This window comes from Camelus ferus, chromosome 4, assembly GCF_009834535.1.
Source record: "Camelus ferus isolate YT-003-E chromosome 4, BCGSAC_Cfer_1.0, whole genome shotgun sequence".
Taxonomy (NCBI): domain Eukaryota; kingdom Metazoa; phylum Chordata; class Mammalia; order Artiodactyla; family Camelidae; genus Camelus; species Camelus ferus.
The window spans coordinates 18,176,307-18,201,364 of NC_045699.1; the positions used below are offsets into that span (position 1 = coordinate 18,176,307).

At 46.2% G+C, this 25,058-nt stretch overlaps 2 long non-coding RNA genes across 2 annotated transcripts in view; both read right to left on the reverse strand.

Moving 5' to 3' along the window:
- LOC116663086 overlaps window positions 1–25,058 on the reverse strand; it is a 132,873-nt gene that overhangs the window by 462 nt on the left and 107,353 nt on the right. The window lies entirely within an intron of this gene.
- On the reverse strand, window positions 436–9,292 carry LOC116663083. Its single transcript, XR_004319131.1, has 4 exons — window positions 9,220–9,292; window positions 9,161–9,166; window positions 8,733–8,739; window positions 436–445 (listed from the first exon to the last, which is right to left on the reverse strand). It is a non-coding gene; the product is annotated as an uncharacterized LOC116663083 (long non-coding RNA).

Sequence of the window (25,058 nt, forward strand, 5' to 3'; positions counted from 1 at the left end):
TTTCAGTTGCTTTGATTATTGGTGAATAGAATGGATATATAGGATGGGAACTTCAATAACTGTGACAAATCTAATGAAAGTCATTCTCTTCCCTTAATGGAGTCTTCATAGGAACCGAAGTGCAAGGTGTAGGCAAATTAGTAATTCTTGGAATTTTCTTCCTTGTCTAAGGGCAAACTTAGAGTGACATGTAATCCTCTACAGTGACAAACACATCGTCCGTTTGGAGGCTTTGCTTTTTCATCCTCCTAGGTGGCTTCTGATTTCGTGTGCTCTGGACCTTCCTGAAGGCAGGTCTTCTTATTACAAGCTACCTATTATTTCTGTTGCATGATATAAATTATAGGTAAGCCAATAAATAACTGTTGGTCTTCCCAGCAGGTCCACCCCATGGTCATTCTTTCATCAGCTGCTGACTGAGGTGATTTTCTAGGCTGTGAGCTAGCTCTAAGGATACCAGGTTGAAGGAGAGGCTCAGTTATAGGGCTTAGAGCTGGAGGGTGTGCTAGGCAAGAAAACCAGAGGTTGCAGGCTGGGCGATGTGTGAGATGGTCACTGCAGGAGCAGGGAAAAGGATTTGCATAGAGTTCCTCAGAGCACCACGGAGGGATTGTTTGGGAAGGGATTCCAGGAAGAGGGCACAGTATGGACAAAGGGGAAAGTATTGGGGGCGGCTACATCTAGTTTGCTATGACTCAAAGATGGGGTGTAGGTGGGGGAAAGCAGGAGGTCAAACTGGAGAAGTAGGCAGAGGCCAAATGATGGCAGTCCTTGATGGCCAACTAACAAACTTGGGCTTCACCCCTGGCTAAATGGGCAGCTGTGGTGAGCGGGAACAGCATGGACAGCTTTGCATTGTTAGATAGGGTCCCATCCCCCTCCACTCCACAGGGTGTATGCTCTAAGTGTCCTGTGACCCTAAGCTTCTGGGCTCTCATGACACTTTCAGCAGGAACCTCTGCTACATGCATCCCTCCATGTTTTCATTATCTTGTATTAGTTATCTGTCACTGTGTAACAAATTACCCCAACAATTAGCAGCTTAGCACACTTTTTTTTTTTTCATCTCCCAGTTTCTGTGGAATCTAGGCCTGGCCTAGCTGGGTCCTCTGGCTCTGGGCCTCTCCCAGAGCTGCAATCAAGCTGCTGGCTAGGCCACAGTCATCTTAAGGCTCAAGATTGGTATGATGTGCTTCCAAGTTCATTTAGTGGTTGTTGGCAGGATTCGATTCCTCCCAGGCAGTTGGACGGAGGGCCTCCGTTCCTTGCTGGCTGTTGGCTGGAGGACACCCTTACTTTCTTGCCACTTGAGCTTCTCCAGCTGACAGCTTGCTTTAGCAAAGCCAGGGAGAATCTGCTAGTAAGTCATCATTTTCATAACTTAATCATTGAAGTGACATCCATCACCTTTTCCTACGTTCTGTTCATTAGAAGCAAATCACTAGTCCAACCTACACTTAAGGAGAGGTTACCTCTGCTGCCATGTCAGTAAAAGGGATCTGGACCTGCCATCCAGGTGATTCCTCATTTGGGGGACCAGCCTCCCTCTCAGATGGAGCCTGGTAGTTGGATAAGGAGCCATGTTGTTTCTTGACCTGAAAGTGCAGTGTATGTGGAGGGGCCTCCTGATACCCCGGACCCTTGTACAGACTCAGAGAAGCAGGGGAAGGAATTTTGCTTCTTAGCTGTGCTCCATCCTCCTCCCCTGAGGGGAAATGTGGCAGAGCTCTGACCCCTGCGCAAGGCAAGATGAGGAAGACAAGATAGATATTAGGAAGTGTCAGCTTGGATTTCTGTAGACTGCCTGTTTATGCTTCACCAACTCAACTTTCAGGTTTTGTAAGTCACGGCCATTTGTCTTTCCCGCTGGGATATTTTTAGCGGCTGGAAAGCAGCCCGCCTCCCAGCAGCTTTTGGAGCTCACATCCCATCCTCGTGTGTTCCCGTGCAGGACTGGTGTGACGACTCTGCTCTGGGTTTCTCTCTTGAAACTGAGGAGGTTCCTTTCTACTAGTTATATATTTTGCTTTGCTCAGAGTGTCCATTGGGATTACGACTTTCTCTCAAGTGTGATGAACAGCCCGACCCCCAACCAAACTTTTCAGGTGGCCACAACCCTTTCCATGGAGGTGGGTGGAATTGGCTGGCCTGGACAAGAGGACTAGGAGCCAATCTGCTTCTAGGAAAAACTCAAATTTCTTTTCCAGTAACATTCATTTGTTTACAAGGCATCTATTGAACGCCTGTGGTGGGTCAATCTCAGCGAGACAGTCAGGGAGAAGAAAGGACGGTGTCAGCCCTAGAGGAGCGCACAGACTCTAGCCTATTTTATATATAATCTTTCCCTTTCTACAAAAGTGCCATCTAGGAAGTGGTTTCAAAATATTTATAAGTAACAACAAATTATTCCTCAAAATGTTGAAAACTTTTTGTGATCCTCACTTTACTGTAGTGCAGTGGTGTCTGTCTAAGGAAGGGCTGAATTCAGTCCCTGTCAAGAATGAGGAGAGGAGAACCCACTAGTTAAATGAGTTTGCCTAGCAGGTTCCAGACCCTTGGTCATTATCCTCCATCTCTGATTTCTCTTTTGTTCAAAATTACCTCCGACGGAAAGAGCCCGTAAAAACGTTTCCCCCACACGAAAACATTCCCCACAAAGTCACTGAGCTTGGAGAGGGGGGATGGATCAGCCCTTGGCACCATTTGTGTAGCTCTGCCATCTGTCAGCTCTGTGACCTTAGACAAGCTAGTGGTCCTAAACCTCTTTCTCAGCCATAAAATGGAGGTAAGGATACTTTTATTCATTCATTTCTTCAGGAACGTTTGATTAAGAACACTGTCCTAGACTGTGGGAGTCCAGAAGGGAACAAAACAAAGCCCTCCCCTCGTGCAGCTCCAGTCTAGTTGGAGGAGACAGTAAACAAATGTGTAACAGGTTGGGGACAGGGTTGGAGCAGAGAAAACGTAAGCAGGGTGTGGAAGACAGGGCGGAGGTGAGGTTCTATGTATATTAGGCCCAGGAAACACCCCCTGAGAAGGTGCCTTTTGAGCAGGGAGTAGGGAGAAAACAAAGGACAAGTGATGTGACTCCCAGAGGAGGGGAGAAGCAGCAGGAAGACCAGCACAGCCAGAGCGGGGAAGCTGAGGGTTTGCTATGTAGGAAACAGCTGGTCAGAGAGATGACAGGGTCCTCGCCACGGCTTGTAGCAAAGACTTGGCTTCCCTTCTGAGTGAGATGAGCCAGGAAGCCCTGGGAGAGTGCCATGCCTATGAGCGTCATCGTCCGACTGCTGCTTAAAGGATGATTTTGATGTCTAAATGAGATGATGCAAGAAAATCAACACAACACCTAGAACGCAGTAAAAACACAGTGAATGCTAGTTCCAGGGAAGAGGGCCTCTGATCACGAAGCATTAGGGCCTGGAAACCTTGGCAGATTTCTGTGTCTTCCAGATGTGTGGCCAGATGTGTAGTCCTAAGAAACTGAATTGTTTTTTCTACAGGATGTTCGCTCCATACCAGTGGGGTGAACCCCCTTAGCGGGGTTAGGAAGGAACAATAAATGGTAGAGAGGACTTGGCTGTTCAGAGTTTAGTTGCTTAAAATGATAGCTATGTTTTAAGGATGCCTTTGGAGCAGTTTGGTGCATGCTCAGAGAAGGCGGAGGTTGTCCTATGCGCAATTTTGCTTGTGGCTTTGTATAGTTTGGATTTAATAACTGCCACCTCATCTGCTGAGTCCCACACATATGTGGAGAAGCCAAGGCTGGTTCCAATGGCACAGAAGCGTGAGAAAGCCGAGCTGAGACTGACGCAGGGAGAGGCAGAAAGGGCCGTGCTGAAGACAGGTGCGAGCCGCTCTGCCTCATTTCATGTCAGTAACTGAACCAGAATATAAAAATGAGCTTGTACTGAGAAACGGTAAATTAGAGCTTGCGCAAGAGGTTTGCCGAGAATAAGTGCTTCTTAATGGATTAGACCGTAACCGGAAATGGAAAATGAATACGCAGAAAGAACTGAGCCCAGAGAAAGGAACCTGGCCCCTCACCTCTGGCCCGAGTGGTGGCAGGCATGGGGGGAGGGGGGTTGGGCAGGAGGGGATACCGGTTTGTGATGTGAGTGAATTTTACAAGCAGCGGATGAAGTGAGACTTGGAAGCTCAGTCCTGCCGTAAGTGAACATCCTGAGGTGCACAGTAAAGTGAACATTTGAAACCAGTAACTGCAGGACCCACTATGTTCCTTGACAGAGGAGTTACTTTGAAATCTAGGAAGTCAGTCACCAGGGCTCTTTGTGCATAGAGTAGAAAGATCCAGGAGGCATCAGACAGCCCAGTTCTTTCAGGCCATTTTGCCTTTTATAACAGCGTTTACTTCAGAGGTGGTTGGACAGACTGGGGTGTTCCGGCAGATGCACAGTGCCTTGGGGTCACAGAGCACGCTGGGCTCTGTCTGTTGCCCATTGTTCATTCCTCCCTTCCTGGCCTCACTTGTCTGCTCCCGAGTTTCCCTTGTGTCTCTGCTGGCTGCTCCCTTTTTCCCTCCCACTGTTGCTTTTTCCCTTGCTTTCTTTCCCAGCTGTTCTCATGCTAGGTCTCCCTTCTTTCATCACCCTCGTTAAGTGCTGGGAGCAGTGAGCGGCGTGCGGATTCCCTGCCATCACTGCACACGGTGGTCGTTGCCGTGGTGGGACTTCCGCAAGAGGGCAGAGAAGTGTGGAAGGCTTGTGTGTGTCGGTCCCAGGGAAGGAGGGCAGCCTCCTGAAGGGGTCTGAGTGTGAAGCCAGAGGTTGATAGTCATTTAGGAAGCAGGAATTTGCCTTCAAAGCTTGGGGAAGGTTTAGAGCAGGCTATTTATAATCCATCAGGGGATTAAAAAGAAAATAGGCAGGTTCTGGGATATTGCTATAGATCACCTAGACAAGATGAAAAGATAGAGTGGCTCAGGAAACGTGTTTACAGATAAGAGGCAGGTTTCAAAAGCGGGGCCGTGATCATGGGGACTGTGACTGATTGCACCTACTAAATAATGTATAAATGAATGTTATTCAACAACCATTGATATTGACTGGCGAAACAACAGTGGACCAATGGAGGCAAAAGCAGAAGACTTAGCAATAAATCTCAGCAGTTCAGCCTCTGCTAGAGCCCTCGTGGCCCTGACCTTTCTCTCTTGTCCTCCAACTAGACTGCTTTCAGCCAGCTTTGGGGAAAGCTGATTCCTCATTCATTTGGTCATTCTTTATTGCCACACATTTGAGTCCTTACTCTGTCAGACTGGATATATTTAGAAGGAATGATGCAGCCTCAGCTCTGAAGGACCCCATGGGAGGGAGACAGGAAACAAGCCCAGCTGATAAAAATATGATAGAGATTTGTAGAGACGTAGACAAGATGGAGTGAAAATCCAGGAGGTGCACCTTAGGCTGGGAAGTAGCTCAGAACTAGGACCTTTGAGTCTGGGGTGGAAGCGTGGTGAGATAGACCTGCCTGGTGGAGACGTCACCTTCCCCCTTTTATAATCAGGATTAACCAAGTAGCAAGAGAGGGCATATATTCGAAGTTCACTGAGAAACTAGAAAGGTGCCAGAAATCAATCCAGTCCTCGCCATTTCTCCCCCAACCCACAACATAAGCATTTAAAAAAAATTCCTCGAGATAAAAAGATTCAAGCAGGCCAGGCAATTGACAGTTTGTTTCTTATCTGTTAGATGGAGAGATGAGAATGTGGTAAAACTTGGCAGTGGATTCCTCTGCAGTGGAAAACGCACTATTGATGAAGACTTCTGGATTAAGGTTGGACTGGACAATTCAGGTTGCTTCTCTGTCAGTGCTTTTAAGGCCATTACATTCAAAGATAGTAGGGGATACCCGGAAGATGGTGAGGACAGCCCTGTTCCACAAACACACCCTCCCCTTTGGGAATCTAAACACTAGGCTACCAACCTTCAGTGTTGTGGGCGATTCTCGGAGACCTCTGAGTAATCTCACCAAAAACAGCTGGTATATTTTAGTTTCATTAAAAATGTCAAGCTTCCGTTTGGCAAAGGAGGTCCCCTCTAATCTTCAGCTTTCCACTTAGGGAACTAGAGATGGATAATTGCTAAATGGTGTCAAGGAGGAAATGTAGGGGCTGCATTTAATCAGGCGGGGAGATTGGTTATAAGCACTCTCTCACTAAAAACGATTAGCACTAATTGGCTGAAATATTAAAAAGCCTAGCAAAGAATAAAAAACCAGACCCGCCATCACCACTGCCCCACAGAATCTTGAGCTGGGGTTGGGGGGTGCAAGGCACCAGCACTTTTTCAAGCTGCTTTGGTGATTCTAATATGCAACTATGCCCCAGCACCACAGCTCAGCAGAACTCTGAATATAGAACCAGTAATGGAGATCCAGCACGATATACGAGGGTGAGGCTTGGTTACACTGTCTGCAAGAGCACGATCCCTAAGTGTCATCGGTCGTCCTCGGGCCAGCAATGCAGTTGAGTTAAAGCAGATGGGTTGCTGTGGCAAGAGTCCCAGTGGAGCACCAACAATCACAGGATGTGGTCACGCCATTTGGGACACTGGCCTTTCTTAGTTTCTGCTTTAAATATCTAAAGTTGTTTTCCCAGAAAGGCAGTTGAAGGTAGTGGTCAGGAGATGTGCAGAGAAAGCCCAAAGGCGATGAGTATCAAGTCTCAAGTGTGTGAGAACGGAATATAGGTCCATCTCCAACAGAGGGCAGAACCAGATCCTGCAGGAGGTTGTGAGTTTGTAGTACCAGCGCACACAAAGGCTCTAAACCCAAAGCTTCGATTATGCAGGCTACCTCTCTGTGGTATTTAAGTGCTGATTAAGTCATGATTAATGTTATGTGTCAGCTTGACTGGGCTAAGGGACACCCAGATAGCTGCTAAAACATTATTTCTGAGTATGTGAGAGCTTCCATAAAAGATTAGCACTTGAGTCACAAGACTGAGTAAAGCCATCATCCCTGACCAGTGTGGATGGGCATCATCTAATCCAATGGGGGCCCGAATAGAACAGGAAGTCGGAAGCAGGCCACATTCTTTCTCTTGAGCCGAGACGTTTCTCTCCTCCTGCTCTCAGCTCCTGGGTCTCAGGCCCTCGAACACAATCTGAGTTATACCCCTGGCCTTCCTGTTTCTCTGCCTTGTAGATAGTATCCTGGGGTGTATGTAGCTCAGCCTCCATTATCACATTAGCCAACGGCCACAGTAAATCTCCTTTTTCTCTATATATCCTATTGGTTCTGGTTCTCTGGAGAATCCTAATTCAGTGACTAATTCATGCGGGTTTTCTAGAGTGGCTAAGATTTTGGCTCTGTTATTGTGTTACGTCAATGGCCAGCGTTTTGAAATCCCAGACCCTGATGCCCAGTAAATATACACTCATTTCGTCCATCTGAACTAAAGCTCCCGACCCCCTCCAGCTGCCTCGCATATACAGAATCAGACATAGGCACTGAAGACCCCAACCACCCAATGAGCTGAGGGCAGGGACTCCCCAGGGATGAAGGTCCAGCTTTGTGGCAATCCCCCTGGGTGTGCGATGTGGAAATTGCTTCCTTCTGGCTACAAATTCTTGCTGCCCTTCCCTCCTGATGGCCCTGCTCTATTTCCCCCTATTCCAGTACCCAGGCTTCCTCTTTGTTCTCCTCGCCTACATCTCATAGTAAAGATGGAGCTTTGGCTGTCCCACTCCCATCAGTTTGGGGCACTGACATCTGCTTTGGGACCCACACCTCCGGCTCCTGGCAATACTACATCCCCACCCCACAGCCATCGTTCTCCAGACATCTTGCCACCATCCCTAGGGGACACAAAAAGCACCCTGTCAGACCACTTATTTGCACTGTTCGTCTGGAAGAGAGGGTGGTACATTATTCAGCCACATATTTTGGTCAAGAAAGGCAACTGTTTCAAGCTAAATCAGTGGTTCCCAGCCCTGGCTGCTCCCGTGCCTGGGCTCCACATCTAGAGATTTAGTTGAGCCTTAACAGATCCCTTTGTGGTTACCACAGCTTAAGCTTTTTGTCTGTCTTCACATCATCTGAGTGTGCATTTCAGGTGCAAGCATTAGCTCATACAAAGGTCATCAGGGAGGGAAGTCACCCAGCTGAGAGCTGCTCCGCAGGGGGATGTGGCTGGGAGCCTCAGTCAGACCCACAGGGGACATGGGTAAGCAGCCTGGGCTGAAAGGTTCTCTGTTTTCACAGGAATCAATCCTGCACATGAGTCCTCAGCTGGTAGTTTAGATTCTCTGTTAAGGCAAAGGAATCAGTCCAACCAAGGAGAGCCAATTGCTGGGAGAAGAAACGATTGCTAACGTGGAGGCAGCTGCTGGGGCTTTTGTTTTTCTAATTTTTGGAAGAGTAGCACAGACAGTTAAGGCCTCCCGTATTTTAACTCACTTCTATCCCATTTCATTTCACAAATGGCTCAACGTGGCCAAACTCCCAAGTAAATTTATATCTTGGGGGTGGGGAATAGCTCAGTGGTAGGGGTGCATGCTTAGCATGTATAAGGTCCTGGGTTCAATGAAAAAATATATACCTTAAATGATCATATTCAAAGTGTGACATCACACAGGGATAAGAGTAGCAATTTTTTTTTCCCCTCTAATCGAGAGATGCAAGCCTGACTCTTTCTGTCTGGGCTACAGCTCTCCGGTGTTTTGGCATCTCTTCGCATGGCTCAGACACGGCGGGATGCTTCTGTACAGAACATCTTGGCTGGTAAAAGCCTGAACTGAAAATGCACCAGGATCTGCTAAGACAATCCTGTTAACCTGTCCTTACCTGCCAGTTACATTGTTCCTTGTTTTAGAAATCTAGTTGAAAGAGACAGACTAAACTCCATTAGGAGTAACCGGTAGGGGTTTTCTATGTATGGGTAGGGAATCTGCCTACAGCAAGTAACACCGGTGCTGGCATGCCCAGAAAATTCCAACTGGAGGTGGGAATTATTGGCACTTAGCAGAGTTGTCCTCTTGTCCTAGTTGCCTAGCCTTGATTTTAAAATGTATTTTCTGTATGTATATTTCTCTGGGAAACACTATGGGAAGCCTTTCAGAGATGAGTTTCAGTGGAAATTTTCTTCAGCTGGATTGATTTCCTCTTGGGTCGAGGCTAACACTGGCTAGTGTGTCTGGACCTGTGGCTGGTGGGAAAAGACGCTACCCAAGAGCTGAGCAGTCTTCAAGATTGGGCCACCTGTGGTTTCATGGCTGTATACATCTAGCAAAATTCATCAAATTGTACATCTAAAATAGGCGTAGTTTACTGTCCAGGAACCACACCACAATAAAGGTGTTAAAACAACAACAACAACAAAACATTGGGCCACCTGCTGGCCTTTCAGACTCAAACCTCCTGAAGCTCAGCTGCTGTCCAGCCAGTGCTCTTTGCCTTTGGGTTGGAGCTAGTATGAGATGGGAATTAGGAAGTGCGAAGCCTGTGCAAACATTTCCCCCCACTGTGATAGGAATTTGGTTAGACCAGAAAAATCCCCTCTTGTTCTTTTTTATTATGCAGACGGGATTAAAAAAAAAACAAAAGGAGTATCTCTATGACAAACATTTCCAGTTTTCCAACTGAGAGGAGAAAAGAGAGCGAGCAAGCTCCTCTGTAGGCCCTAAGCTGGGAGAGGGCAGCTAGCAGGGAGGCCTTGTGTGCACTTGACTCCAAATCCCTGATACAGTGCTGGGCTTGCAGTCAGCAGTAGGGGCTCAATAAATCTTTGTTGAATTAATCATTGATCTCTATTAAATTTCCTCTTTGTCTACCACTGTCCAATTCATAAGTGTCTTGAGATGTTTCAGATGACTGGATGAATATAGGTTATCCTAAAGCAAACAAACAAAAATAGCACTGCTTTGAAAGCTCTGTTTAGCACCTTAGTTACCCACAAGTGCTCATTAGGGTGTTCTTTTTTCTTGAAGGTGTGCATTTGGCTGAGAGGGTGTAAGTGGGCTCTGAGCCTCACCAAATGCCTCCTCTTTTCTGTACTTGAAACCCTATTCTCCCAAGCTGAAGAGTGGATGACTGCAGGGAAAATGTGACTCATAGCAAGTGCTGTTATTAAATCACCTTGAAGTGTCTCTTGTAAAAGATAACTCCCTGCATTGTAGAAATGTCTCTGACAAGAGAGGATTAGGGTGAAATTGCAATTACCTTGACATAAAGGAATGAATTAACTTTCCAACTTGCTTCTTTTTTTTTTTTTTTTTTTTTTTTGCAAGGCACAGATTCAGGCTGCTTGGAATATAAACATAGAAGGCACTCATAATAGCTTGGGGCACTTGAAAATTCAAAAGATGGGCATGGAGCCCTGAGATGCGAGGCGGCTTCTGAGGTATTCCTCGCCAGGAAGGGCTGCCTGCCTGGACAGAAACCGCCCGAGCAGTCTTGCTGCGTCTGCTCCTGTGGCAGCAGGGCTTAGAGGACAATCAGGTCCATGGCCTCCTGGAGCTGACGCATACAGGGCATGGCTGCAGGAACTAGAGAAACACTCTTGAAGCTTTGCCTTCCAAGGCTGCCCGTTCACTTGATTCAGCGAATATTGATGGAGCAATTACTGGGCCGTGAGTGAAGGCAGGCAGTCTTGGCTGTCGGGGACTTAGGGAAGTCAGACATGAAACAAACAGACTGGCTCTGAACCTCAGTCCACAATTCATGTGCGAAAATACATACTTTTGTTTATTTTCTTGAAATCAAAGCTGACTCTAAGCTCTCATCCTGCCAGAGCGGCAGGAAATTCCAACTCCTGGGTTTGCACCAGAAGCCCAGGGCTCTTGTGAGGATTCTGGAAATGCAGTTAGGGCCTCTGGTCCCTGTTCCATCATAGCTGCTGCTGGCATCTTTCTGCCTAAGGTGTCGGATGACCAAGGAGGCCCTAGATGGCATCTGGCTCAGAGGTATTCCTCTGCCTCCAGGACACCTGTGGGTATGAGTCTATGCAGAGCTGGAAAGGCCATGACGAGGTGTTGGCTTCCTCGGGTGCACCGCTCAGCCATCCCCCTGACATCTTTTCCCGGGCCCCTGGGCACCACCACATGGCAGGCTTCAGTCTGAGACACAGACAGGTTCTTCCTTAGGGGAGGGGAGGGAGCTGTCCGCAGGATAAAGGAGGCCCCCTTTGGTGGTGGTGGAGGAGGCAGCACCATCAGACTTCTGACGTATTTCATGCTCTCCTCTAATATTTTTTTTTGCCCCATTCTCAGCAGCAACCATATCACTTTGTGATTTAAAATCATTAAAAAGCCTGAATTCTTCAACAATGTTCTTGGAGGAGAACCATTCTACTACCCTGGGCTACACTGATGTCTGATTTCCACTAAGCTCAGCATCTCCCAACAGTCCCCCGGCTTCCATTCCTCCCAGTCAACTGCTCCTCTCCCTCTGCCTGTCCTGGGAGCATGGCTCCCTCCCTTCGCCCCTGACATAGAGCTTTGTGTTTTACAGGAAGAACTGCACCTTTATTTGCCTTCTTTCCCTCTGGAAAAATCCCCGCAGCCAACAGAGAGAAAGGCGGGACCCTGGTAGAAACGGAGGAATGGGAAAATAGAGGAATGACTGTGATAAATGAACAGCTCACTCTGACTCCACAGCCGGCCCACAATTAGAAACTGCAGGAGGATCACGAAGGAGGAATTATCCCTGCCAAGGCGGCACACGACAGGCTGGTCCAAGGGGTGGGAGAAAGCCTCCTTAAGAAGTCCTGACAGGGCTGAGACCTCAAGCAGAGAAAAGGAGTCAGGCGATGAAGCAGGCTTCAGATGTGTGAAGGGTGTGGTGTAGAGCAAACGAGCAGGCCTGGCCAGAGACCTCAGAAAAGGCCCAAAGGGCAGGAGGCGAGAAAGGAAACAGAGATGGTGACCCAGTGGTTAGTGGGCCTGCCCTTTCCTTTACTGAATGGCTTCCCCTCAAGTGGTTGGTTGCTGAGGGGGTTGTGTACTTGGGGGCAGTACAGAGAGAGAGAGGGCTCAGTATGGCAGCCGCAGCAGTTGAGGGAAGTAACTGCAGCCCCTCTAACAACCCCATGTGCAAACCTCACAGAGGAAGTGGCCTGGAGCTAGTGATCTGGAGCGAGCTACTTGGTTCGCTGAGTCCAGCATCCCCATTGGTGCAGTAAGAATTGTAAATCCCACCTCACAGGCTGTCATGGGGCTTCAGACAGCCATTAGGAGCTCAGGAAGTGGGCCCTGGGGCAGCTTGCCCTCAACTCCACTCCTTTCCCTTCCCTGCTCTCTGTGCGGCAGGGGGCCACCCCTGCAGCCTCCAGTGTCAGCTGGATCCCCAGCCAGGGGCAGCCTTGGTAGGATATGGGAGGATGGGGGGAGGAGGAAGCTCAGCCATTTCTCTGTCCCCCGCTCCCTTCTTCCTGGCTCTGGCTTCCTCAGGACAGAGCTGCAGTGATTCTTGCTTTCACTTTGTGAGTGATCCAGGCACCCAGAGTCCCCTAACACAGACCCTCACTTTGTCCCTTCACTCTAGAGGTGGCACTAGCTTTCTGCTTTTGCTAATTTGGGGGTTGTTCACTGTCTCCTATTTAGCTTCTCAACCCCTTCTACCCCCTGTGTTACCACTGAATCCCCTTTGTTTTAACACCCAGAGTGGGCTCCATTTTCCTGGATGGACAGTAACCAACAGAGTGAGCGGCTGTGGTTCTCTTCCCACTGACATCTCTTCTCAGGTCAATCGTGTTCCCAGAGGACATGCTGAAGCCCTAACCCCTCATACCTGTGAATGTGACCTTTATTTGCAGGTATAATTCGGTTCAGATAAGATCATTACAGTGGGTCCTAATCCAGTGACTGGTGTCCTTGTGAAAAGAAGGCTGTTTGGACACAGATACCATAGGAGAATGCCATGTGAAGGCAGAGACACATCAGGAGGTCACCATGGGATGGCAGAGGCGGGGACTGGGGTGACGCAGCTGCTGCATGCAAGTCATGGATGCCAAGATTCGATGGCCCCCACTAGGAGCCAGGAAGAGGCAAGAAGGCTTCTTCCTTACAGGTTCCAAAAAATATTTGGCTCTGCTGACACTGATTTCAGACTTCTAGCCTCCAAGATTATCAAACAATACATTTCTGTTGCTTCAAGCCATTACCCAGGGTGCGGTACTTCGTTATGGCACCAGGAGAAAACTAATACAGCAGAAAGGGCGGATTCTTTGGGGAAGCCCCTATCTAGCTCTCCCTCCCTGACTCTCACAACCACTTTGAGCAGCAGCCCTGACCCCCCTGCCCATCTGAACAGACATCCTTTCCCCTGCGGGCGACCCATCTGGGAGGAGAGGTGTCAAAGCTGGTGATTGCCACTGGACAGCTGTTTCCGCCTCCCACCACAGTCCGCCGTTACTGTCTAGGAGAGGTTGACATTTACTGTTTTCGCTGCCTGTATTGGGCTGGATGCTTTAGTTGAAAAAACAATGCAACAAACCAGGTTAAACTAGCCCAAGGTGGGGGGGGGGCACAAATTCTAAGAACCCAGAGACACCTGACAAAAAACAAAGGTGCTAAAGTAACTGTGCCTCCTGAAGGGACTGGAGCCAGAAACTGAAAGCGATCTGTTGTGAAAAGTAAAAGGCCTCCTTTTTTCTTATGGAGGACAGGATCTTCCTGCTGCTCTAATCCACAGCTCCCACATGTACAGATTATACTTCTAGCCTCAGGGACTCTGGCTTGATTCTCCTTTGGTTCAAGGGCTGTGTTCCCCAAAAAAGAAAATCTGATTGGCTCAGTTTGGGTCAGGTGTCCATGCCTCATCCAGGCAGCTGTGTTCAAGGGGCGGGCGCACTCCCCTTTAGGTTGGGGGCGTTTTAAGAGCTGAAGGGATGGACAGGTGTTTAGTGCAAGGTCCGTTTGCCCAAGATGAAAGGTGTGTTCTGGGTCGGATGCTCTCTGGCCCAGTGCTGGGGTATGAAATGTGGCTCCAGGCCAAGCCCTGGCTCTCACCTCACAGTCAGGGCCCTCGGGACTCACAGCTGGCTTTCACCAGATGCTGCCATCTGGATGTGCAAGACAGAAAGAGTAACTGGAGAATTGGCTCTACTCTAGTTAAACCTGCAAAATCAAACCTCCCACCTCACTAAATGATGTGTGATTCTGTTATGTAATCTGTGGGCAATAATTGCTAACATTATTGGACACCTAAAATGGGCCAGGCACTCTGCTAAGTGTTAAGAACATTCTCTCTAATGTTCATAATTCCACAGGATCGATGTCGTTATTCAGTTTCATCTCTGTTGCCCTCACCACACACTCTAATCTCAAATCGCAAGGTAAAACGACTACTGTCTTCACCTTTCTGCTACTTAATTGGTTTTTAAGAGGTAATGCGTGCACATGATTCAAAACTGAGAGGGCCAAGCGTGAAAACCAAGTGTCCTCCCCACAGCTGTATCCCTGCCATCCTGTTCCCCTCCCCAAAGGCAGCCGCTGCTACTTTTAGATACAGACATAAACGCGCTCATCCTTTTGTTGTTCTGTTTTTGTGGAAATGATAGATTGCTTTTCACATTATTCTAAAACTTTTAACACTATATCTTGGAATAATTCCATATTTTGACAGATAGAGCATATCATCTCTGAATGGCTTCTGCTGAACCTCGTAAGCAAATGCCCTCATCTACTAAACCAGTCCTTTATTGATTATCACCTAGGTTATTCCTTTTCCTAACATAAACAATGCAAAAATATCTTTGAGGCTGTATCTTTGTGCACATGTGCCAGTGTATCTGTAGGATAAGTTCTCAGAAGTGGAATGGCAGAGTTGAAGGATATGTTACAGGTTTTTATGTAAGTGTTCAACTTGCCCTGGCCTGAGGATGCGTCAGTTTACAGTCCCAGCAGTGACACAAGTGATGGCTGTTTTCTCACACTCCCTAAGAGGGCTGCCTTCAAGGGTTTGATATTTGCCAGTTTGAAATGTGAGAAATATAGTTTGTGCTTTCTCTTAAATATCTTCTCATGTTCTAAGTCTGTTTGTAATAGGTGTGTTTGTGTGTTTTATGTGCTGTCTATTCAGGTCCTTTGCCCATTTTCTTACTGTGTTTTGGCCTCTTTCTAGAATTGATTTATAGTGTTTGTATAATATTTAGAGAATTGGTCATTTGTTACATGCATTACAAATGCTTTCCTCTGTCTACTGCCCTTGTCTTCTGGTTTTGTTATGTGTACATGTGTTTATTATACAATTTAAAAATTTTATGTTTATCTATTTTATTCTTTATGGTTTCTGGGATTTTCCCCCCTCAAGTAGGTTTTTCTTTTTCTAACATTTTAATTCTTCCGCCTTTTTTTTTTTCCAGTGATTTCCACCTAACAAGAATTTATTTTGGTCTGGTGAGTGAATTTAGCAATCCAGCTTAATTTTTTTCTAAATGGCTTCCTAGTTGTCTCAGCACCATTTGCTGAATTATGTGTTTTTCAACCACTGATCTGAAATGCCACCTTTGTCATATGATACATTCTCACATGTTTTAGAGTTTATTTCTGGATTTTATTTTTTTAATCAGTCCCAAGATATTTTAATTACTCTAGTTTTATGTAATACCAGCTGGTAGGACCAGTCTGCCTTTCTTACTTTTTCTTATGCAGAATTTTCTAGATATTCTATATATTTTTCATACACAGTTTAAAATTAGTTTTTTTAGTGAAAAAAAGTTCTGTTGATATTTTTGTCATTGAAATCAAATGTTACGTTTATTTCTAGTTATTTTATTCTTTGGGTTGCTGTAAATAGACTTCTTTTCCTACTGCATTTTCCAACTGATCATTATTCCTATACTTAATATTGCTTACTAATTTTGTTTATGGCCACTTTGATATTTCTTATTGATTTTAATATTTTTTCCTATTAGTTCTCTTATATTTTCCTCTTAGTATATGATCATATCACCTACACATACTGATAACTTAACCTCCTGGAAAGTTTTGAACTCATTAGTTCCTTGTCTTCTTTAAACATGTTGGCACAGATCTCCGGGTCAGTGTTAAAAGGTAGTAGTGAATATGGAAAGCCTTGCTTGCCTTGCTGTTGATTTTAATGGGAATGTTTTTCAAGTCTTTCCATTCAGCACGGCCCAGCTTTTGGAATGGAAGATATATAGGTATTTAAAGTCTATATCTTATTTGTTTCATGAAACTTCACCAGTATGGCTTGCTTCATGCCTTTGCACATGTTTCTCCTTTACTTAGGACATCTGTACTTAGACTGGCCCCTTTCAAATGCTATCTTCAGCATGGGGTCTTCCTTACAACCCAGGTTATTAGTCATCTTTTGTTTTCACAATGCCCAGCTCATCTTTTCATTAGATATAACACATAATACACTGTTCTGTAACCATCTGCCTGTCTTTCCTTATACTGGGAGCTCCCTTAGAGCAGGCACCTTGTTCAGAGTTTGGTCAGGAGTGGACCAGCCAAGCAGCTTCTGGGAACACATTCATGATAAAGGATATTAATGCATCACTGGACTTAACCTGTCTACATTTTCTTCTTGGACCCATAGCTTTAATTAAATACTCTGTACAGGGAATGATCTGAAATTGGTATCTCTTGCCCTGACCTGTCCACTAAGCAAGTACACCTGACCGTCAACTTGACGTGTATGAATTCAGGCCACACCACCATACGTATCATGTCTAAAACAGAACTCTGGACTCCTTGTGTGCCGACCACCGCCTCCCAACTGTCCCCAGCTCAGCCAGTGATACTAGAGCTGCCCCTTGACTTTCTTTCCTGCATCTTATACTAGAGCATCAGCAAATCCAGAAGTCCCCACCTCCAAAACATACCCTGATTTCAGCTGCTTTTCGCCACATCCCCTAGACAATCGTAATCATAGTCCGAGCTGCCCTTATTTTCAGCTTAGACTCCTGCAGTGTGCCCTAAGTGTTCATCCCCTTTCTGATTCTTTTCCCACAGTAATCCATTCTCCACACAGTAACCAGCATGATCTCTTAAAAGAGTAAGTCAGATCATGTCACTCCCTTTACTAAGCCCTTTAGTGGTTTCCCATCATAGTTAGATTCAAATTTAATCTCATCATAGCCTATGAAATCTGGGCCCCTTCCCCCCTTTTTATTTCCCTAGCACTTACCCCTGGCTTACTCTGCTGCTGCCCCACTCGCTTTCTGTCTGCTCCTCCATTTCAAAAGCTGACATGGGCCTTTCCATTTATTGTCTCTGCCTGGACTGCTTTCCCCCAGGTCTTAGCTTGGGCAGCTCCTTCTCACCAATCAGATATCAGCTCAATTACAAAATAAAAATTGTAATCTGCTCCCCATTCCATAGTCAAGACAGAGTATCTGTTGAGTTCTTGAATACCCAGCACCCTTACTCTTTATCACATCTCCCTATTTTATGTCCCTCATTGAACCCATCACTATCTGAAATTAACCTGTAGACTTCTGTTTAATTGTTTATTATTTTGCCTCAGACCTTTACTAAAAATACAAACTTCATACGAACAGGGTCATTATCTGGGTTGTTCTCTGGAGCAGGCTTAGTACTTGGAAGAGTCCGGGCCCATAATAAATATCTGTTGAATGAATGAAATAAAGAATATGGGTAGTGCCAGCTAGCTCAGTTACAGGATACGGCTCCTCACATAAATGACAAAATGGGAGTTAATTCCCCTCCGGCTATCGTAGTTAGCATCCTGGAATGGAAACACAAGGTGTCATCTGTCCAGGGGCCACCTAACCTTGCTGAGAGTTTTTATGACAAGCACATGTAATTTTCACAGTGAACTCATGGCCACACCACACAGGGGACAGTGGCCTGATGGTGGCAGCCGCAGTTCTGAAACCACATGATGCCGGTAGGGTGCTGTTTATTGGCAGTGAATGAATTATTTTCTTGCCTGAATTAGAAACTCTTCAGTGTGTTCCTCTGCCTAACAAGTTGCCTGATTTGAAAACAAATCACAATTTAGAACTTGGAAAACACCCAAAACTCTAGGATATGGCAAAATTTTTAAACATGTTATTTCAGCCAGTGGAGGTGGAGTAAGTGAATTTACTTCTGCATACAATGATTATTAAGTCATTTTCTCCCTTTCCCCACTAAATAAGTATCTGACAAATACTTTAAAAATATTCATTTAAAACAGCACCAGACAGTTAGGCTGCTTGGGATCCCCCAGGTACTGGCCTGCCCTTAGTTATCTGTTCATCTTTGTTTTTTCATATCAGCAACCAAAGGTCTTGATAAAGGCTGATGTTCACTAAAACTTTGTGAAATGAAAGAGGTAGGTGAGATTTCTGAATTTTTCCTTGGCATCCAAAGAGCAAGGCTATTTGTGCTCTCAGCGCAGAATTCTCCAAAGGGAACCATCCAATGAGGAAGGCGCACTGTTCCTCATGGCCCTTTCAAGAGTTTACAGCAGGAAGGATCAGATACACAGAGCCCTGCCTTGTGTTTATGTTACTCCATACCAACAGAACAACGTGGCCAGACTCCATTACAGCCTTTTCCCCAAAGTTTGAAATCTTCAAAACCTCTCTCTGGGTGTATTGGAAATCTCTGTGTAGATGCATTTACCGTAATTAGATTCAGCCAGCCTCGGTAACTCTGGAATGTGTGATGTAATTAGCAAAGCAACTAGTTGAATGCATTTGTGCAGCCTCTAAGGCATTCTTCAAAGCAAATGGCCCCATTTAGGAGGAGGTGAGATGCTGACACACTGTACAGAGCCTGCATAGCTATAAACATTGTCTAGGTTGATTGTCAAAGGAAGGCATGTTCTAATTAAGACCGTGAAATGGCTCCCCTTTCTCCAGCAGAGATGTTCTCAGTGCATATTTCTTCTGGTACTGAATCTTTCAGGTTTGGGCTCCACGCAAAATGAAATTTAATTTTCTCTAAGTTCCAATATTTTGAAGGGGTAGGGGTGGGATCGTTCTTCCTGCCAATGTAGAAGGGTTTTTGTTTTTTTTTTTTAAAGAATTCAGCCAAGAGTTTACAAAATTAAAGATTCTTAAGGATGAAATCACCCCAAACTAGAAACACCTGGCTGAGTGTTTGGAGGTGTAAAGATGATGATGAAAGTGTTGACTTATCGACCGTGGCAATAAATCTTCCATAGTGTAAAGTTATTGCCAAGAAATGGCAGCTCAGGGAGAGACGGCATGTGGTAGGCTGGATAATCACCCTCCCCCTTTCCGCAAGATGTCCTTACTCCCAGAGACCGAGAGTACGTTAGGTTACATGGCAAAGGGAAGTTAAGGAGAGATTATCCTGCATTATGCTTTGGAGATAATGAAGATAGCGAGAGGCTAAACCAAATTTAGCAAGGGTAATAGTGGGAGGGGCCAGACAGGAGGCTAGAATGTTGGGGGGAAAAGATGTTCTTGAAGGAAAGTTTGTGAAGCTAACAGGTACGCTGCCCATGGCAGTGCCTCCTCCACTGAACGGGCAACTGGTCAGGGGTCAGAAGATCTGCTTTTAAGTACTGGTTACGACTCCAGACTATAACCATCCTGAGCGTTAGAACTGTCACTTGCAAAACAGCAACGGTGAGACTTCCCCTGCCTCCCTGAGCTGTTTGGATCAAGTGAGGAGCAGGCAGCAGTTATCAGTAACCCGTGACTTCAGATCCATTAACACAATGTAATGTCATGGGTGAGGCTTCAGCCTTTGAAGCAAGCTACCTGTTTGCCCCAAATTTCCTTGTGTTCTGACACAGATGAGGCAGCCTGGAGCAACCTGGTCTGGCTCAGAGTACACCCTCAATTTGGTAAAAGCTCCAAATCTGATCTTGCTGGCTGCTTTGGGAATGCTTTTCCTAGTATTTGACACTGTTGGCTTGTCTGAAGTCAGCAGAAAATCCATCCCACCCCAGGGATGTCAACTCCCTCTCGCCAGAGCTCATGGGCTCTCTACCTGGGAGAGTCTCACTTTCTTCTCCAGAAAACTTGGGGTTTGGTCGGCCATGCCTCTTTCTCCATTAGGAACTGGGGCAGCTACATCCCTGTGAAGCTGGCCTCTGGGACCTGGAGCACTCTTGGTGTCCAGGCCTCTCTGTGACCTGTCTTGTGGGTGAATCTGAATGGCTTTCTGAGTAGAACCGATGGGTGGTTATGGATGATTGCAGGGCTGAGGCCTCAGAGGTATCATCCTGGTGATAGCAATGAAGCTGCTCATCTCTGTAGCGTCGTCTTCTGACACCTACACTCCAGCCAGCCCAACCTTTCTTTCTCTTCCTCTGCTGTACAAGCTTATCCTGGACCAGGGCTTTTGCTTTTCTGCCCAGTATGCTCGGCCTCCAGCTCTCCACGGGGCTGTCCCTTTCTCCCCCTGGGATCTTGGCTTGAATGTCATTTTCTCAGACACACCATGTCCGACCACCCTGCTGGTGGTGCCTAGTCCTGCTCCTATTAGTCTAGTATGATCCATTTTTCTGGGTCTTATCCCTACTGAAAATCTTAACTCTTTGTTTCTTCTGTCTCAGCCCCTTAAGTGGAAGCCCCAGGAAGAGCAGGACCCTGTCTGTGCTGCTCAGCGCTGCAGCCCAGAGCCTGGAGCAGAGGCTGGACGCTGAGCGCTCAAGGCACGTCTGCTGCACGAACACTCGTCTCACGGAGGGAGGGGCTGGGCAGGCGCTCTCATGCTGCTGGACTGCAACTCTGGGATGTAGATTTTCTTCTTGTTGTTTTACAGGTGAGCCAGCAGAGGCCCAGAAAGGCTGAGTGATTTGTTCAAGATCCCCTCGCTGGTGAGAAGGGGACCCTGGATGAGAACCATGCTTGTAATGGTTGCAACACTCAATCAACAGCTCCCAGCTTGAGGGCCACCCGGCTGAAGAAGCTGGAGCCTGAGTCCAGGGTGACCGCTTGACCACGGTCTTTGAAGGAGTGCTTCTCGAAATGTCATGTGCTTTCGATTCACCCGGAGACTTTGTTAAGCTGGAGATTCTGGTTCCCCTGATCTGTGTGGTGGGGAAGAGGGTATGGAAGATGGAATGCTGATTGAGTCTGCGTTTCTAACAAGCTCTGAGGTGATGCTAGTGGCCACACTTTAGCGGGTCCTCTGATTTAAAACTGGGGTAGCTATTTGCTAAACAAAGGCAGGAAAGGAAGGACTTGGTAAATCTGGAGATCAATTAACTGCCACAGCTGAGGCAAAGAGAACAGAGAGTGGTCCCTCCTTCCCTAGGGAAGGCAGATGCTACGCCAGCACCCTCGGCAGCCTCGTCAGACTCAGCCCCAGAAACTTGGGTCTAGCATGTGTGTCTGAACCTAGGTTTGGTTTCCAGTTGTGTAGCACTTGGCTTGAAACCAACGAAGGGGCTGAGCCAACTAGAGAAAATCATCTCTTCAGCAATAAGTGTTTCCTGCTGTCCCCTCCTCCCCTGGCTTGGATTGTACTCCTGGACCCCAAGTGCAAGTTGTCCAACTCTAAACTCCAAGTAAGAGGCTTTCCTGGGGTTTAGGAGTTTCTAAGAGTGCCTACTATTTGCTGGAATTTTCTCCACTTAGAAAACAAGTGTAAATATCTGCTCTGCTTATATTAATTTAAAATAAGGTCATTAGGGAGGGCCCTATTCCAGCATGATTGGTGAGCTTATACGAAGGCAGTGAGAATACAGAGACACACAGAGGGACAACCTTGTGAACGTACAGGGAGAAGATGGCCTTCCACAAGCCAAGGAGAGAGGCCTCAGAAGACACCAACCCTGCCAGGACCTAGATTTCAGACTCCCAGCCTCCAGGACTATGACAAAACATCTGCTATTGAAGCCACCTTGTCTGTGGTACTTTGTTATCCCAACTCTAACAAACTAGCCCCACTACCCACTTCCCACTAGGTGGCCTTGGATCGATTGCACAACATCCTCAAGTCTCAACGGCCTCATCTATATATTGGGGTAATAGTTTCTACTTTGCAGAGTTGTTCCAGTGCTTAAATATGCTGGTGCATGTCAAACAGCTGAAGTGCCCACTACACTGTAGATGCTGAAATAATTGGTAATTATTTTTATTTACTTACTCAGATCAATCTCCCTTTCCCTCTCATTTCAAAAGGGGGTTTAAGGCAAAAAGTGGTAACTGTTATTGCCACCTCTTGACCTAAATCTTGAGATGTTAGTTGCTATTCTCATGTAGCCCTTAACAGAGATAGGCAGTCCCCTACACAGACTCTTTTGTAACTATTAAAATGGAATCAGCCTGCTTGGTAGAGCCCATTCTCTTTAAAAAGCATGTCTCAGAATGGTGTTTTCCGTATCCAGTCGGTTACCCAGTGAGGGCATACGAAGTGGAAGGTCATTAAGGGATGTGAGTAGGGGCATGGCATGATGGTAAGAGTGTTGTGGGATGGTGGGCCCTGGATCGAGCAGCAGGGATGCTGGTCAGTTACCGCAATGGCCCAGGTGAGCTGTAGGAGCTGGGATGTGTGGTCCAGCAACTCTGGGCTCACACATGTATGTACATCCTTGCTCTGCTGCGTAGTATCTGAGTCTTTAGCAAATTTTTTCTCTTTCTCCATAAAATAGAAGGATGAAAACAGTGCAGGGCTGCCTTGTTTTATGTAAGCATTATGTCCTGAAAGTCTAATATAACTCAAAATGTATATGATCAAATAATGAACACATAGTGAACTTTGTATTTACTCTGATGGGTAAAGTAGGCTTTGCATTATCTCTTCACTTTTAACTTTGTACCTTTCTGAATGATCTGAACTTTCTAAATTTACATATGTTTTACATAAAATGAGGATTATTTTGCCTGATGAGAATCTTTAAAAAAAAATTCTCTGTATCTCTGTTTTTTAGAAATTTAAAATAAGTTTTAAATGTGTTCAATACAATGGACTCTCTCAGTATCTTCTTTTTCCTTCAAAAAGAACTTGGGCCAGATGGTCACTCTTCCTCTCTGCTTTACGCCTGTGCAGAATGGACTCCTAGGGCTGTGGGATGGGAATTAGGGGAATGGGTGACGGAACTGGTATCCAGCAGTGAAATGGTTAACCTGCCTGTCACTTAAGTGGAGAGACCCAGCTTGAGGCAATCCATGTGAGGCAGCAACAAATCCAAGCCAGGCCTTCAAACTGGAAATTGAAGCTGGCCCCTTTAATCACAGTCACTCAGCATAAGACCTGAAACTAACCAATTCATAACCTGGAAGGGTTTTACAGCCATGTCATGAAGTGTAGCCAAGATGGGGACACCTTGTGTGCGTGCAGTCAGTTAGGGATGATAAGGCTAAAGGTACTTCAAGTCTTGCCCCATCTCAAACCCCAAGGCACAGGATTCCTAGCACACACTCTGTGTCTCTGCAATTGCTTCAGCGAGGATGCAGAGACCTGGAACACTGACGTTATGCCAGGAGGCTCCCCCTACCTGAGAAAAGCATTACCTACATCTCTAAGAAGAAAATGGAACCTTCTGATAGCAAAGCTCAGTTAAATGTCCAGACATGGTGACAGTCAGGTAGGGGAAACTCTTGTAGGAGGAAATAACTGGGCAGCTAAGTGTTGGAAGATCGCCAAGGTCTGGTGCAAACATCCTTTTGCTTGATTGTTTTAGCAAACCCCCAGTTATTGGAACTACCCCCGGCTCTCTATGGGCTGGGGGCCGTCATCTTTTGTGGCCCCCCAAACCATGCTGTCAGAACGTGGGAACTAGATGACTTCATTCTGCTCCTGGGAAAGGGAACAGACTTGTGGGATTTTAAATGAATGCATTAAATTTGTTGATTTTCAAAGGGAGAAGTAGAGAAAATAAACAAACTCATAAGGTCTTGGCTGCAGTACAGGGGCCAAAGTTTAAATCCCTGCTCTCAACCATGTTAGATTTTGCAAAAAACCCTCGGTGTTCCCTCCCAAGTCACTCAGGTGGGAGGAGGGGGTGCACCCTTCTTTTTAGGGGGCCTGGGAGACCCATTTGCCCCAGAACTCTTTCCATGTAAATGGAAGGCAAGACAGGTGGTAACTGCACTTCTGTGATGCAGGAGAAGGGGCAGCATTTTCTGATGGTTTTCTGCCAGAAAAAAAAATGTATCTATCTATGTATCTTAGTAAAAATATTTTTTAAAAAGTATGGTGAGTATATATTCTCATGTGGTCAGGAAATAGAGTGGTGCAACTTTTTGGAGATAAGTTTAGCAAAATATATCAATACTCTAAAAATATTCATAGATTTTGATTTGGCCATTCTGTCTTGGGGAATCTATCTGAAGGAGATGACCCAAAAAATGGACAAAGACTGATGTGTCAAGATGCTATCATTGCACTGTTGACAATAGCGAAAAACTCAAAGAACCTCTGTGTATCACATGGGAAATAACTGGTTATAGTCATGTTGGTCAAGCCTACAGTGGTACCTCCTGGGTGATAAAAAAAAAAGATACGACATAAAGGGAAAGACTCAGCATGGAGCAGTAAGAGAAAAAAGGCAGGAAATAAAGCGGAAATGTGTGATGATTGTTGCGTGAAACCACACAGAGAAGGAGTGAAATGTACCCAAGTCACATCTAGGTGGTAGGATTATGATTAATCTTTCTTTTTTATATTTTCCTATTTGTTCCAAAGTTTTCAAAAGTAAGCCTACCCTAAACAAACAAGCAAAAAAGTTCTCCTTCCACACCAAAAAATGCAAAGAATTATTTGCCAGTCTTCAGTTGGTGAGACAAAGGTGGGCAGGGTGTGGGCCCGCTGCCTAGAAAGGCAGGACTGTTCACCGAGGCTCCTCTTACCTGCCCGAGGCTGAGAAGCCCAGACATTGCTGGAAGGAGAGGGAGCAGAGTGGGGGCCTTTGGGGTTGGCTCTCATTCGCCCTGGGGAGCGGAGTGCCTTTGCGGCTTCTTCCGTGGGGAGATGAGGTAAAGGAAGTGCTCACCCAGTTTTTAATCCCCTCAGCTAATCACCGGACCTTTCTTGTGGTTGTACTGGGACTCCTTTTACTAAGTGGGTGGATTTACACTGTTTGTGTTTGTATGTTGTACTTGGATTATGCCTTAATGTGTCACCATGATGACAAAAGGAGTTTGCAGCAGTGGGCAGGCCAGCTTCCCTGCGTTTAATAGAAAGCACATTCCAGCA